The sequence below is a fragment of the Ambystoma mexicanum genome, chromosome 3p, assembly GCF_040938575.1.
Source record: "Ambystoma mexicanum isolate Mex_15411 chromosome 3p, UKY_AmexF1_1, whole genome shotgun sequence".
In the NCBI taxonomy this organism is placed as follows: domain Eukaryota; kingdom Metazoa; phylum Chordata; class Amphibia; order Caudata; family Ambystomatidae; genus Ambystoma; species Ambystoma mexicanum.
The window spans coordinates 343,073,455-343,087,126 of record NC_090925.1 but is presented as its reverse complement, the minus strand read 5'-3'; the positions used below and the strand labels follow the sequence as shown (position 1 = coordinate 343,087,126).

The following is a 13,672-nucleotide window of genomic DNA, read 5'->3' as shown; positions in this document are numbered from 1 at the left end:
TCGTGAGGGATCTGCACAGCCTCTTTAGCCACCTGTTCATATGCAGAGAGCAGAGAAAAGCCAGAATCCTAAATCTAGTTAGAAAGCATGTGTATGGATTGGGTGACTCTCTCCTTTGCCATAAGAATGTGAGTTGCAAGTAGGTTTCAAAATGATTCACCATCCAGCCTAGTAGTTTGAAGTAGCCTACATATCTTGGGTTAGATATTATTTCTAACCAGATATAAATTCTGCCTCACACAGAAAAGAGGAAGGTTAATACTGCATCTTAACAAATTCACACATCACAAGTTACCTCCATTGGCCATAATCAAGAATACAAATTGATAGTAGAAAGCGAGTTGCTCAGGTCAAAAGTAGGACAAGTCCGACTTCCCATTATTGTAAACGCAACCATGTATGCGCCATACGGTGCCAGCACGGTCCAAAGAAAGTGTTGCTTTTACTCTTCTTTTCAAGAGTACTTTTACTGCTTCCAGGAGACAATTGTCTTCTGACCAGTTTTCTGGAAGTGTTATCAGGGCTGCTTGTCATAATGCCATGGTGCGCAGGAGTCTCTACCCTGACCCTGCTGTTCCTGAGGTCCTCTCAATACTCCTCCCCAGCTCTCATTAGCACCTCTACGTATTATTACTATACACAAATGTTTACTGACTGCATTATGGAATGATCCAATATCTTCAGAGTGAAACATCTGGTGAAAATCCATTTGCAGGTTCATCAAACTCTCGGCAGTGCCATATATGAGCGTGTAGAACTGGGGCGCCTCCAATACTATGTGGCGGGTGTTGTGCAAACTTGTCCAGTCCCCCAGGGAATGGGATGGCTTCCTGCATAGTCTCTGTCAGGCAGAATTACATGCAGTACCCTTTGGGAACACTACACACAATTACGACTACAGGTGTAAGCACAATCTCACCTTTGGTACAAGCCTGTACTACACAGTTATGTGGTAGCAGTGGCTGAGCAGCCAGACTTATCTCAAGAGGGATGTGAGCAGTACAAGATGTTACACAAAAGACTTGCAATCACAGTAGTTCAAATAAACACTCAAGGTTTCTTGGTAAAATACTATAGATTTATTTACACATTTCGCTAGAAAACATTCCACTAGCAACTCAACATCACACTATAATATACTTCAGTACACAACCAATACGTTTCTGAACAAATTAGGCTCCCTTGAGGTGGGAGCAAAATGGCACTTTAGCAACTTTCAAAAGGGGTAGAAAGACAAAGGTTATAAGAATCAAAACACAATTACGTTCAGAGTCACGGCAAATAGCTTTAGTTCACTACAAGAGGCAGTTCAATTCAATAGGCCTGGGACAAAATCAATGGTTCAGTGTCTTGGATAGGATAGCACAGTTCTGGTAGTAAACGGTTAAGTCTTTGCCAATGTTCTTAGAAGTAATTTGCCAGAAAAAGAGTTATATGTCGGATTAGGAGCGAACAAGACTCCAAAGTTGGGAAAGTTTCACAAACTTTCACTGCGGCAGAAAGGATTTCCACACCGCGTTTGCACAGTTCCTTATTGATGAAGAAAAGCTGTAGCTGAGGCACTTGTTCCTGGCCGTTCCTGCAGATCTCTCTGTTCCTGAGCTTCAGTAGTTGGGACAAGAAGGACGACGTTGGGAGGTTCCTGCACTGCCCAGGGAAGAAGCCACAAGCTTGGCTAAACGTCGGTTTTAAGGTGTGAGTGCCTTAAAGTCCACAAACTGGTATCCTTCTCAATGGCCATCCGGTTTTCAACAACACTCTGAAGAAAATTCGACCAGTATAGAGACTGTGTCCACGTGGCTTGCGAATTGGTTGTTCCCACCAGCTCAAGGGAAGAAGTCGTTCTTGAAGGGATTTCTCAGTCGAGGGAGTTTCAGGCAATTCGGACCTGCAGCAGGGCTTCACCGGGCACACCAACGGTTCAGGAGTTGCAGCAGTCGTCTTCTTTCAGCTCGTCTTTAGTTCTTTTGTTCCAGTGCTCGACTCTGCCTCCCAAGTCCCAGAGACCTGCTTTTAAACAGTTTTCTCTCATTCATTCCAGCTTAGCTGTCACTCACCCAGCAGAGAGGCTGTCCTTGCTGGACAGTCAGTCAGCCAATCACGCCAGAGTGCATTCAGATCTCCTAGGAGACTAAGCACAGGGAGTTTCAGGCACTCAGGTGCCAGAGGAGGGCTTCAGCACTGAAGCCCGCCAAAGGCCATCGAATAAAGGGAGCAAACCTGGTTTGGCGCGCAGAGACAAACACTAGAAGGACCTTTCCTAAAATAAATGGCAAAAAATAGATGACCAGAGTCTGTTTTTACAGAGGGGTCTTGGGTGCCATATTGAAAAACATGGCTGACCCGATTTTTAGCTACCAGTGTTCGCGGTAGTTTGTCCTAAAACCACTGCCACCAGCCATTTCAAGAGGAAAGGGTAACAATTGACTCTTACATGAGTGTTTAGACATAGGGGATGCTAGGCAACCCCTCCAGCACTATAGGAAGATATTTTGTGCTGGGTCTATGAATTTAAAAAGACTTGCAAAGTCAATTTAATTTGACATGCACTGGGAGACAGAAGACAGTCCCAGAAGTCTGAAAGACATCGCTGTGCCACTGCACTGAAGGTGTTGTGTGACACTCAAGAAAAAGATGATGCCTATGGAGTTTGTCTAAAAACTCCATATCCAAAGAACACAAAAGTAAAACACACATCAAAATACATGAAAGAGTGGGAAAAGTCTCACACTCTTTCCAGGTCCAAGTCCTAGAAATCTAGCAAAGTTGCTGGGGGTCTCAAAAGGTAAGGGAAATTAGCACATTTCTGAGAATTCTCCCCAACAGTCACTATTGAAGAGTAGGCGCCCAGATTCAGCACTGGCCCTGAACTTGTCCAACCAGTCTCTAATGGACCTATAAAGGCCTCAGTGTCTGGCCTTGCTGCCCAATTTAATGTCTTATGTGGATTGAAATAGTTACTGTACATTTACTTTTGATTTTTTTTGTGCTTTTGCCCAAAGTGAGCACTTCCTACTTGTTTGTTTGTACGATGTGCCATTGAGTCGTAGCACACATGCATGTCAACCTCTAGGAATTATTTGGAGATTCGGAAGAAAATCATACAGTACTTGCACAATCAACAGCAATGTGTCGCCACCTCCTGTTAGTTCTTGGGGTAAGTGGAGAGGATCATGTTGGCCACATAAAATGTATTTTAAGCAGTCCAACCTCTACAGACTTAAGTGCAGGAGGGCCCTTCTCCCCATTTGTTCCACAAAGCGCACTGCATGTGTCAACTCATAGCAACAGAATGTAAAAAACAACCATATTTACTCGCCTTCCTAAATCTGGCCATGCAGCACGAACATCACGATATGTGGCTTTGAAAGCTTTAAATATAGAGTGATCAAGTCACAAATAAGTTATTCTAGCTGTGAGTTACTCCTGCGGAGGACTATTCGATTTATAAAAGAAGCTGAGCTACTCCAGGTGAGGACTGTTCAAATAAGTTACTACAAACAAGTTTGAGTTACCCCTGGAGAGGCCTTTTCAAAGCACAGAATAAGTAACTTGGATATACTTCTGAAATTCATAGTAACTTCTCTTATAGCCCTTTCCATGAGTAACTCGCAGTTACTGAAAAGGGTTAAGTAAACATGGCATAAAAAGTTTATGCCAGGTTTTGCACCTGCTTTTCCACACGACTGAATTTTCCAAGTTTTGAAGTCCGACAGGGGGCACAGAATCAGATGACCGTTATACAGATGATATTATACACTTTGTTAAATTATATTTCACATGGTTTGTTTTAATTGGTTTCTATAGGAACCCAATCCAGTATATGTCACAGTTGTTGCAAAGAATCATATCTGTTTTGTATTATGTATCTTTGAATTTAAATGTATTAACAACAACTGGCTAATCTATGTTTGAATTGGAAAGGTGTCTCATTTTTACTGCAGTATGTTCGGTCCATACTGCATTTCTACTAAATGCAATTCCGATAATAGAATAAGTCCACAAATGTCATTGTTTAAAAAGCTATTTTGAAAATGCTTTTCATTCGTTTGTTATGCTGTGTTATATTGGGTATGTATCCCGCCTGCTTGCTGCAGCTTATTAGCAGTACAGTATTCGGTAGCCCTTTAGATCACTAAGAAACATATGTACTTTTCTGGTTATTTTGGAAAAATCATACTGAAATGTGTGATTTTGACAGGGTTTTTTCAAAATATTTCTCACAGGAGTAACTCCCCCACCCCCACACCTTGTATCACACTGGTAAAGTTTAAGTTCGCTCACTGCGCTTGCTTGCTACATTGTATGATTTAATTAATTATGTCCCACCAATTTCTAAGGCCGTTGTCAGTTTGTCAGCTCAAGAACCAGCAGCAAGCGACTGTATGGCTAATGTGGCAAACAGGTAGCTCTTCAGCTGCTGCCTAAATACAATTTCTCAATCCACAGCAAGTTTATGGCTACCCCGTCCAAGTCTTTTCTTTGTCTTTTATAACCTCAAAGTATTGGCTATCACTATTGGATGAATGTTTACACTTTGGAGTGGCAGAATAGCTACAGGTTAGCAGTACTTCCAAATAAGTATGAGGAGTAGTATTCAATAGCGTTCATATGATGTAGTTATGTGACGTCTAAACTTGTCATGGCACGGGCTCTAGAACCGGATCTTTTACAAACCTAGCAATACCGCTGGGTTTAATACACAAGAGATACTTATTCAGGCAAATTGCTACTTGTGGTCAGGTCGGAGAACAATCGTTTAGAGGAAGCAATCAGAACATAAGCGGTCTGTCAACTGGACAAGCGAGGGAGGGTTAGGATAAAGAATTTTGGTTTTAATGCTAATATCCGGTTTCTACCAAACTACATGCGGTCACCCCGATGAGAAGCACCTAGATTAGTCTGTAATATGAATGTTTCAGGCAACATAAATAGATTTCTACCAACCATCAAATGGTAAAGATTACATATGAAATATATGCAGGAGGTACAGGTGCATCATTAAAAAAATGTTGATTAAAAAGAGTGAAACCTCCTTCTCCCGATTACAGCTCTGGTGTTAGCAGGAGGCATAACGGAGATAAGGCAAGTTACCACCTGCTGCAGCTATGTACCTCCAAATCCCTTGGGTTGGAACACCATTAAAAGAGGACAAAATCACAAGTGAAATGTGAAAACTCTTCCTGGGCATACACGCCTCAGTGAAATAAGACAGTTGCAGAAGGTTCTTGGAACTTTTAGCTAAGCATTCTCACGGTGGAGTAATGGCTAAGGGTGGACCTGAATATTCATGGGAAGTAAGCAACAGCAGTCCTCGTGGCTGTGCAGTGCAGGCCGCTTTTATAACAAATTAAGAGGTACATACCGCAACCAGTATGTGCCATTATCCATAATACAAAACAATCCAAGATTGAATCGCAGTATTGGGTCGGACTTTACAGCACACCATTGCTTTTGTGGATTAGACTTTGGGTCTTGCCAGTTTGAATTTGTTGTAATTTAACTTTTTTGTTAACTCCTTTGAGTTATTTGGATTGTACAATAAACAGGAACATTTTGAGATTTGAGGGGGTATAGATATAGATTTCCTGCTATTGGTTGAGGTACAGTTTTACAGTAAATAATCCTACTTTGAATTTAAGATTTAATTCATGTAAATGTTACTTAAGTTAACGGTTACGAGATTGTGCAGCATACTTTGCAGTTTTTCGCCTGATAGTATTGAGCGTGCCGCTTAAGGTCTTCAAAAACACACGATAATCTTTAATTTTGCGTGAGGATACAAGCCTGGAGGAGACGACACACGCGCAGGTAACCGGGCTCCTTAGGGTCTCGATGGTGGCCAAGAAAATCATCCTGCGGAACTGGAAATCTTCTGTCTTCCCAACTAAAGATATGTGGCTTCAGGAGATGTACTCCCTTTCTAATATAGGGAAGGTGGCACTGCGACAACAGAAGAAAAGCAGTGTTTGATGGAACATGGCGCAGATTTCTCGACCTGGATTTGGAGGGACTTGATGCCTGGCATGTTTTGTGATTCCAGAAGAACAAGGAGGAGTGGGGTGTTTTTAAAAAAAGTTTTTTATTCTTTCTGTTTCTTTTCCCTCGCTTTTCTAATCTCTCTTTTTTTCTTTATTCTTCACATGGTTGTATTGTTCTTTAGATATGTAGATGTGGTTTTTGGATTTAGAATAAAAAAAGCATAATTAAAAAACCCAAAATAGCACATGATACAGTGAACAGCGATGCCATTTGCCTGCTTAGTACTGGCCAGCTTCTGTAAAGATGGCTGAACATATATCTTGACGGGACACCTCAGACCTTTCTTTTTTATAGCTATGAAACAGTGTGTACCTTTGGCACACTATTTTCTCTCTCACACTTCTATGGCATTGGATATCGTTTCACAAGCTTTATGTTACACATGGCATTTAAATGTACTCTTTGCCACTTTAAATGATGTGCAATCTATTCCATACCTGCACCTTTTGGGTGGCCACATACCTATAAAATGTGGGGCCGGAGAGGGAAGTAGTGCTCGTTTCTGAACATCATTTTAGTGCTCACCTGTGGGAACTCTGTGCTGGACTTAAGCAAAGGCATGCGCTTAATATTTGTGACGAATCTCACAATCTCGTCCCTCTTCTTGCCCATAGAATCCCTTCTTACTGAAGGAAACAGGAAACCATTATGAAGATTCACAACTTCTTTCTATTCTTATACAGATACACTGGTGCTCGTTGCCAGCCAGCTACACTGGAGCTCGTTACCAGTAGGGACTCAATGACAAGGAATATGGAAAGTGTTTTGCAGAGTAATGAGAGAGTACTTGAGACAAGGAGGCCCTGTGAGGAGCTAAAGCACTAACATGAAAACCAGCTTCCGCGGTCTAGTTGCTTTCCCCTACTCAAAAGGAGTAGAAGATTAAAAGGGGAGAAGGAACTTACACTTCAGACTAGAAACACTAGAAGCAGTACCAGCAGCAGTCGTAGTGGTGAATTGAAGTGAAGTGGAAAAGCAGACAGCAGGCGAAAGGTTGTGGCCGCGCAAACTGGCAGCTGTTCAGTGTACGACTGCGGAGGAGAAGCAGTGGACACTGGAGGAATTGTAGAAACAGAGGCGAATTGAACATAGTGAAAGAGCCAACAATCATACAAATATGTTGCGGCTATTGCGGCGAGCAGAGGACCAATGGGGAAACTCGTGCAAGGTCCCTAGGGAGGTCCCGCTCAAACAGAAATGCTGCCAACCGGAAGTGGGAGGGCATAGCAGCGCGGACTATCTGACTTCGGAGCCCCGCAGAGATGAGGCAGGCAACCCATTGGAGTGGGCAAGCCCCGAGAGATACCTGTGGCTGCTGGAGCCCTGCATAGGAGCTCACAAACAACTCCCAAAGGCGGCAACTACAATTGGAGACACCGGGGAACAGAGGGAGTGAGGTCTGCCTCCTAAGGGTAAAACCGATAAGGACAAACATTTCAACAACAAACACAAGAGAGGGATGGGTAGAGGAGTAAACCCAGCCTATTGTAACACCAACACAAATAAAAAGTCTTACCCAGTACATTTAAGGAATCAACAGGCACAATCGAAATGCATCTCCCTGGTGCAAGTACCTTTCTTCCACGTCCCAGGGTTCTGATAAAAGAAAGGTAACACTTGGCACGAGACTAGAACAAGTATACTGGAATGTGAAAATAAGAAGGGGGACTGGAAGAACATACTATTACAAATTATAAAGGGACAGTCAAGTTACCAAGAAAAGTTAACCGGATTATAACATGGGGAATTGGAACTTTGTTTTTTTCTGGGTAACTTATTAACTTGTGGAACTTTCTTTTTGGAACACTTTGGTTTTGCTTCACCTATTGGAACTTTGTGTTACAGGGCTGCAGGAGAACAGCCAAGTGACGCTTTAATTTTTCCCTTTTTTGCTTCTTTTTGTTAAGTGTGAGGGTCAGATTAGGTTTTGGAGAGTGAATATGATTTTGGAACATTCCGACACTGACCGTACAATAGTTAGTTTTGTTGAAGCAGGGAAAACACTTATAGTGTTTCGGGCTTGTGGGTCATTTTTTCACCCTTTTTTTTGTTTAATAAAAGTATTTGGGCAAGAAGCATACCACCTGTGTCGGTCTCCTATATCCAATTCCTCACATAATGTAAAATGGTGCATTGTTTTAACCTTTACTTTTCGAAAGGTACAATAGTCTTTTGCAATGTTTTAAAAAATGCATGTTGTGTGTATTTGAAAATAAAAGTGATCAACAGTGTATGTGTGTACTGAATAGAAAAACCTCCAGGGATTATGGGGAGTGGTAACAATAAAACCAATGAGGTGCTGGCTATTTTGCATATTAAGGAGCATTTTGGGAACATAAGAAAGACCAAAGAGCTTCACATCTGTCATATATGTCCATGAGAGTTGTATGAATGAATCACTAAACACCGAATAACCATTGGGTTTGGTATACAGTTCCTATTTTTTTTAAACAAAAGTCACCCTAACAATAAAGATTTTGTAAATATCAAGCATATATATACTGTCAGAGCGCAATAGCTGCTAAACGTTCAGAATCACTCGCACATTATTGTGGATCAGCCAGACTCCAACAAACAATACTTTCACAACTACATTGAAAGTAACTACTATAAAAAGGCAGCTCCAGTGGCAATTTGCCACCCTAGGCCACCGCATAGTTGGCCTTATTGGGAAATAGGTCACTTCTTCCCGACCCTAGTTGTAAAGCGCTCTACCTTCCTGAAGCTAGGTCTGCACTCAATAAATACCCTAATAATAATAATAATTATACACGATTTATTATTAGGCCTTTACACACTTTAAGCAATTAATATACTACTAAATGAATACTATAAACATATATACATTCACAGTTGGTGATCTCACTAGATCACTTACACTTTATTTTTAAAACAGTAGTGATTCATATGTAAAAAATGAACACGGCAAGCAGTAAAGCAAGTGAAAACAGTTAAATTAATGGTAATTGAAATTAACATAAAAGCAATGGAAACGGTTTACACTGCTTATAAAAATGAAGTCTCTATTAATTGAGAAGTCCTTCCCTGCTAAGGTTAGTAGACCTAGTGCCACTAAGAATTACAAGTTCCAGGTGTGTACCTGTTGAAGAGAGTTAGAAGTTGTAAAGTGAAGAAACAAGTATTGGTGAGCCAACAGGTTAGTAAAATGTTCCAGTGGTGAAGAAACAAAGGTTGAAAGATTTGGAGTCCCCTCCCAATCCCACCACTCTTAGCAAAACCCAGGGGAGATACTTTGCCAATCACGAGCAGGCAAGGAAGGAAGAGGTAACGTTAGGAATTTGCACTTGCACAAGTCTATGGCAGGATGGGGGAGTGGAAACAGATATGCAAGCACCACTCCGCTCCCCCCATACACAGATTCCACTAGAAACCACCCATAGGGCTCCTAGATTTGCTGGGCCCACTGACCTCAGTTGTTAGTTCAGCTGCAGGAGTTCGGGTGTCGTAGGTGCAGTGGTAGTTTTTGCCGTCCGGATTGGGTCCAGCTAGGCAGCAGTTCTGTGCTCTGACCAAATGTTCCATATACCTCGCAGCTGGACGAACCAGACACTTTGAGATGAAGATCACTGCAGGTCCCACGATGACAGGAAACCACAGGAGTGGATGAAAGCGGGCAGCAGCGAAGATTATGATGGCAGAAGGTAAATCACATGGCAAGAACAAAAACACTGCCCCAGCAAGGCCCATCTTGGGCCACAAGCTGGTAGCCTGAAAAGTTCCAAGTCAAAACTTGAAGCAGGGGCTCATAGCACTGGAGGTGCCCTGGATGAAGGGGGTCCCACAGTATGGTTTCCGGGATGCTTCGGAAGGCTACTGATGGCAGGATCGGTTATATGTGATTTAACCGTTCCGCAAATATCGAAAACATAAAATAGTGGTGAAATAATAGAGGTATCATTTTCAATGTGGCTCTATGCTAATACTAAGTGTCAATACCACCCTGACAAATCGGCTCCAAGACACACTTGGCATCAGATGCCTGGTTGATTGGACTAGTTTACCTCCTTTCTCTCCAACCGACCTTCCCAGGTTTAGCTGGGCCCTTTTCTCTCCCCTATCACACTCTCCGCCTGTGGCGTCCCTCAGGCTCCATTCTCTCGCTGTGGCTTTTCACCATCTACCTTGCCCCCTTGGCCCACTTGATCTCTTCCTTCTCTCATCACGTCCAGTGTTATGCAGATGACACGCAGCTCTCCTTCAAGCTTCCCTTCCTCCTCTTCCCCCTCTCTCATCCGTGACATTCAGTCATGGTCGCTGCCAATGATCTCTGCCTAAATGCCAGTAAGACGGATCCTTTTTGTTGGGACCCCAGCTCCCACCTTCCCTCCCTGCCTCTGGCCGCCCTCTATGTGCCCCTCCCCTCACCTTCTTGTGAGGCAAAGAACCTTGGTGTAATCTTTGAATCCTCTCTCTCCTCACATGCCAAGAAGGCCCGCTATCAGCTGCAACTCAGCAGAGGTATTCTCCTTTTCCTCACCTTCCCCCAGAATCTCAATGTCTCCAGAGCTCTGGTCCTCTCTAGGCTTGACTACTGTAGCAGCCTCTTCTTCAATCTTCCTTCATCTTCCCTTCATCCCCTTCAACTAATCCAGAATAGGACTGCAAGACTTATTCTTGGCTTCAAGCCCAGGGACCACATCCCTTCAGCGCTAATTTCCCTCCACTGGCTTCCGGTTGCTGCCAGGATCAAATCCAAAACACTATGTTCCAAAAGTTCCTCGATACCCTCCTTTTCTCCTCCTCCTTCACTCTCCCCCAACGCTGCTAACACCTTCCTCTGCCTCAGTGATGGGATGCCTTGTTCCCTCTGAGTATTACAGGGTTTAAGCCCCCCCCGCCCAGCTCACCCACCCCCTTCCTTCCTTCCCTGCACTTCCTGCATTCCCTGGCACTTGCCCTCAGGCCTCCCCTTAGCACTTGCACTTCTCGCCTTCCCTTTCTATCTGAGCACTTCATTTGACGCAGACTGCGCCCCACCCCCCTATCCTTGCACTTCCTGTTCTGCACTTGTACAATCCGAATCTCACAAGGCCTAGTAGGACCATTATTGTACATTTCTTGCTTGAAACCGTCCCCCCTTTTGTCTTGTGGCGCCCTGAAACGCCATTAATTGTATAGGTGCTTTACAACTATCCAATAAATGCACATAGTTGAATAATAAATATTGCTGCCGTCAGCACGGAATGAACCTGAATGAAGCATACAAACTATGGGAAAATAGATAAAATGACATCTCTACATAGTATTGCTTTTAACTTATCGTTCTGAAAAGTTAGGATTTTTTTTTACAGTTTTCCAATTAAAGATGAGTTCCCTGAAGTAATCTGGCGATCGAAACACAATTTCCAATAAAAGCATTGAACAATGCAAAGATTGCAAGAAAAAACTGATTGTAAAAATGCAGATTTCAAGAAAAAAAAAGTTCTGAAAATATTAAATTTCTCCATTAACAGTGTCCAGAGTAAAAATCAATGCGAAAATGTAAAGTAATCCAAGTTCTGGAAAAAAAATCCATCACTCCTAAAATCCATGTTTCGCCAATCCAATACCAGTATCCGACTAAAACATTCCCAGATCAAATGATTCTAAAGCAAAAAATCCAACCCCAAAAGTCAAAAATAAATAAATAGAAAACACGTTCTAAAAACAAAAAATCCAAATCCATGAGGGGCGCAGGGATGTCTTCACCGGGAACAGTCGCCAGAAACAATGAGGAAATAAAATGGCTGGCGTGAGTAACAAGAAACCAAAAATAGTGAGAAACCCTCTGGCGGTCAAAAATGGAACTGCACAGGATTAAACATTTGGGGCCTCATCACGAGTCTGGCGGTAACTCTTAAATGTGGTGGTAGTGTTATTACCGCCGCATTTAAGGGTTCACCAGATCATGGCCTTGGCGGATTTCCCCCCATCTGGGGGGGAAATCAGCTGCAAAATTGCCCATTTTCATGCTATTACCGCCGGCGGGAAATCCGCTACGCGGTAATAGCACAAATTTTCCCCATTGTGGTCAATGGGACATGAGGAATTCCCGAATGGGCCCCAATGGGGAATGGGCACTAACCGTTCCACCAAACCGTGATCTGGCGCCAATAGCGCCGGGGGGGGTTTGGCGGTAGGACTAATAGCACCGGTGGCAATACCGCCGGCGTTACCGCCCAACTCGTGATGAGGCCCTTGGTCTCCAGTGGTGAATATGGGAAGAACAAGGCATTCCAATCAGACTTACTATAATACAAACAATACATATCATATAAACATTTAAAAAACATTGTCAATGAAATTGTTTTTAAATATTAAAGTATCTTGTTGTTTATTTGCCTCTGAAAAAGGACTCTATTTTTTATGGCAATATCATTACTGGTTACCGCAAGATCTTCATGCAGGGGTCCAGACTGGCTGGTACCACCAGCAGAAGTGTTGACGCAGTGAAGAGAAGGGGTTGGTGAAATGGCTACATTCTGTTCCTCCTGGACTGCTGGAGTAGTAGGAACCCCGATCGATTTGGTCGGGCGGTGTGAAGGGCCGGGCTCGTCGACGGGGGGTGTCGACGGTACAGGTGGAAGCCTTTCGTGCAGCGATTTCAGCAGCCAGTGTAAGGAGGACAGTACCTCCATGGACAGGGTCGTCTGAGAGCTTGGAGGTTGGGTAAACACCTGAGAGCAGGTTGCTCCTGATGGAAATCTGGCTCGTAGACCGAGGTCCTCCGGGCTCAAAATTCTGAAGCCGTCTTCTTTCGAGGCAATTGACGCTGCCTGTTCCTGTAGCAAGGTGTCAGGCAACCCCATATCAAATACTTCTGGTCTCCAGGCCAGAACTTCCGTCGACGAAGACATCCTCACCGAGGTCGTCGCTGGGTTGATGACGGGTGAAATCGACTGCGTCAGCGGCAGTGAGGACACCGACTGGTTCGTCGTCGTCGACGTTGGGCCTGCAGGTGGTTTAGGCGGTCCCGCCTTCACAGCGCTCTCCCTGCGTTTATCTGAATCTCTACTCGTGGCTGATCTGTGTTGATCGCCCGAGGAAGATTTAGGCCTCTCCTTTCCTTTCTTCGACGAAGTTGACGAAGATATCTTTCTTGCAGAGTCTTTAGAAGAGTCCTTAGAAGAGTGACTTCGTGGAACGTCCTTTTCCGCAGGTCGTGACTTCCTAGCCGGAGGTTCCGACGAAGTTGAGCGTCGAGGGGCTCCTGATGTTTTCGCAGAGGCCACGCTGCGCACAGAGCCCACCTCTGACTGAGGGTACGCTCCCGCACCGTCATTTAACCAGGATACCAGCCGTCGATTTCGATCCTTCAGGGTTTTCTGGGAAAAACCTTTACATATTTCACACTGGTCTGCCGAGTGGTGAGGGTGGAGGCAATAAATACAGTCTAAATGGCCGTCCCCCTCGTAAACCTTCTTCAATCCGCACGTGGCACACGGGCGAAATAGAGGTTTTCCCGACATTCCGATAAAATTAACAAACTCACAGGAGTTCGACAATTCGACAAAATCTAGCAGTAGAGACTACGCAAGGAGATCCCACTATCTTTGGAGACGGTTGAAATCTGAAGGGGAGCCGCGGGGGCGGGCCTCTTATACTGGGACGGCCTACGGAGCATGCGTAG

General features: G+C 43.9%; 1 protein-coding gene across 2 annotated transcripts in view; it reads right to left on the bottom strand.

Moving 5' to 3' along the window:
• The window catches only part of TBC1D20 (TBC1 domain family member 20), a 509,368-nt gene that overhangs the window by 340,373 nt on the left and 155,323 nt on the right, over window positions 1-13,672 (bottom strand). The window lies entirely within an intron of this gene.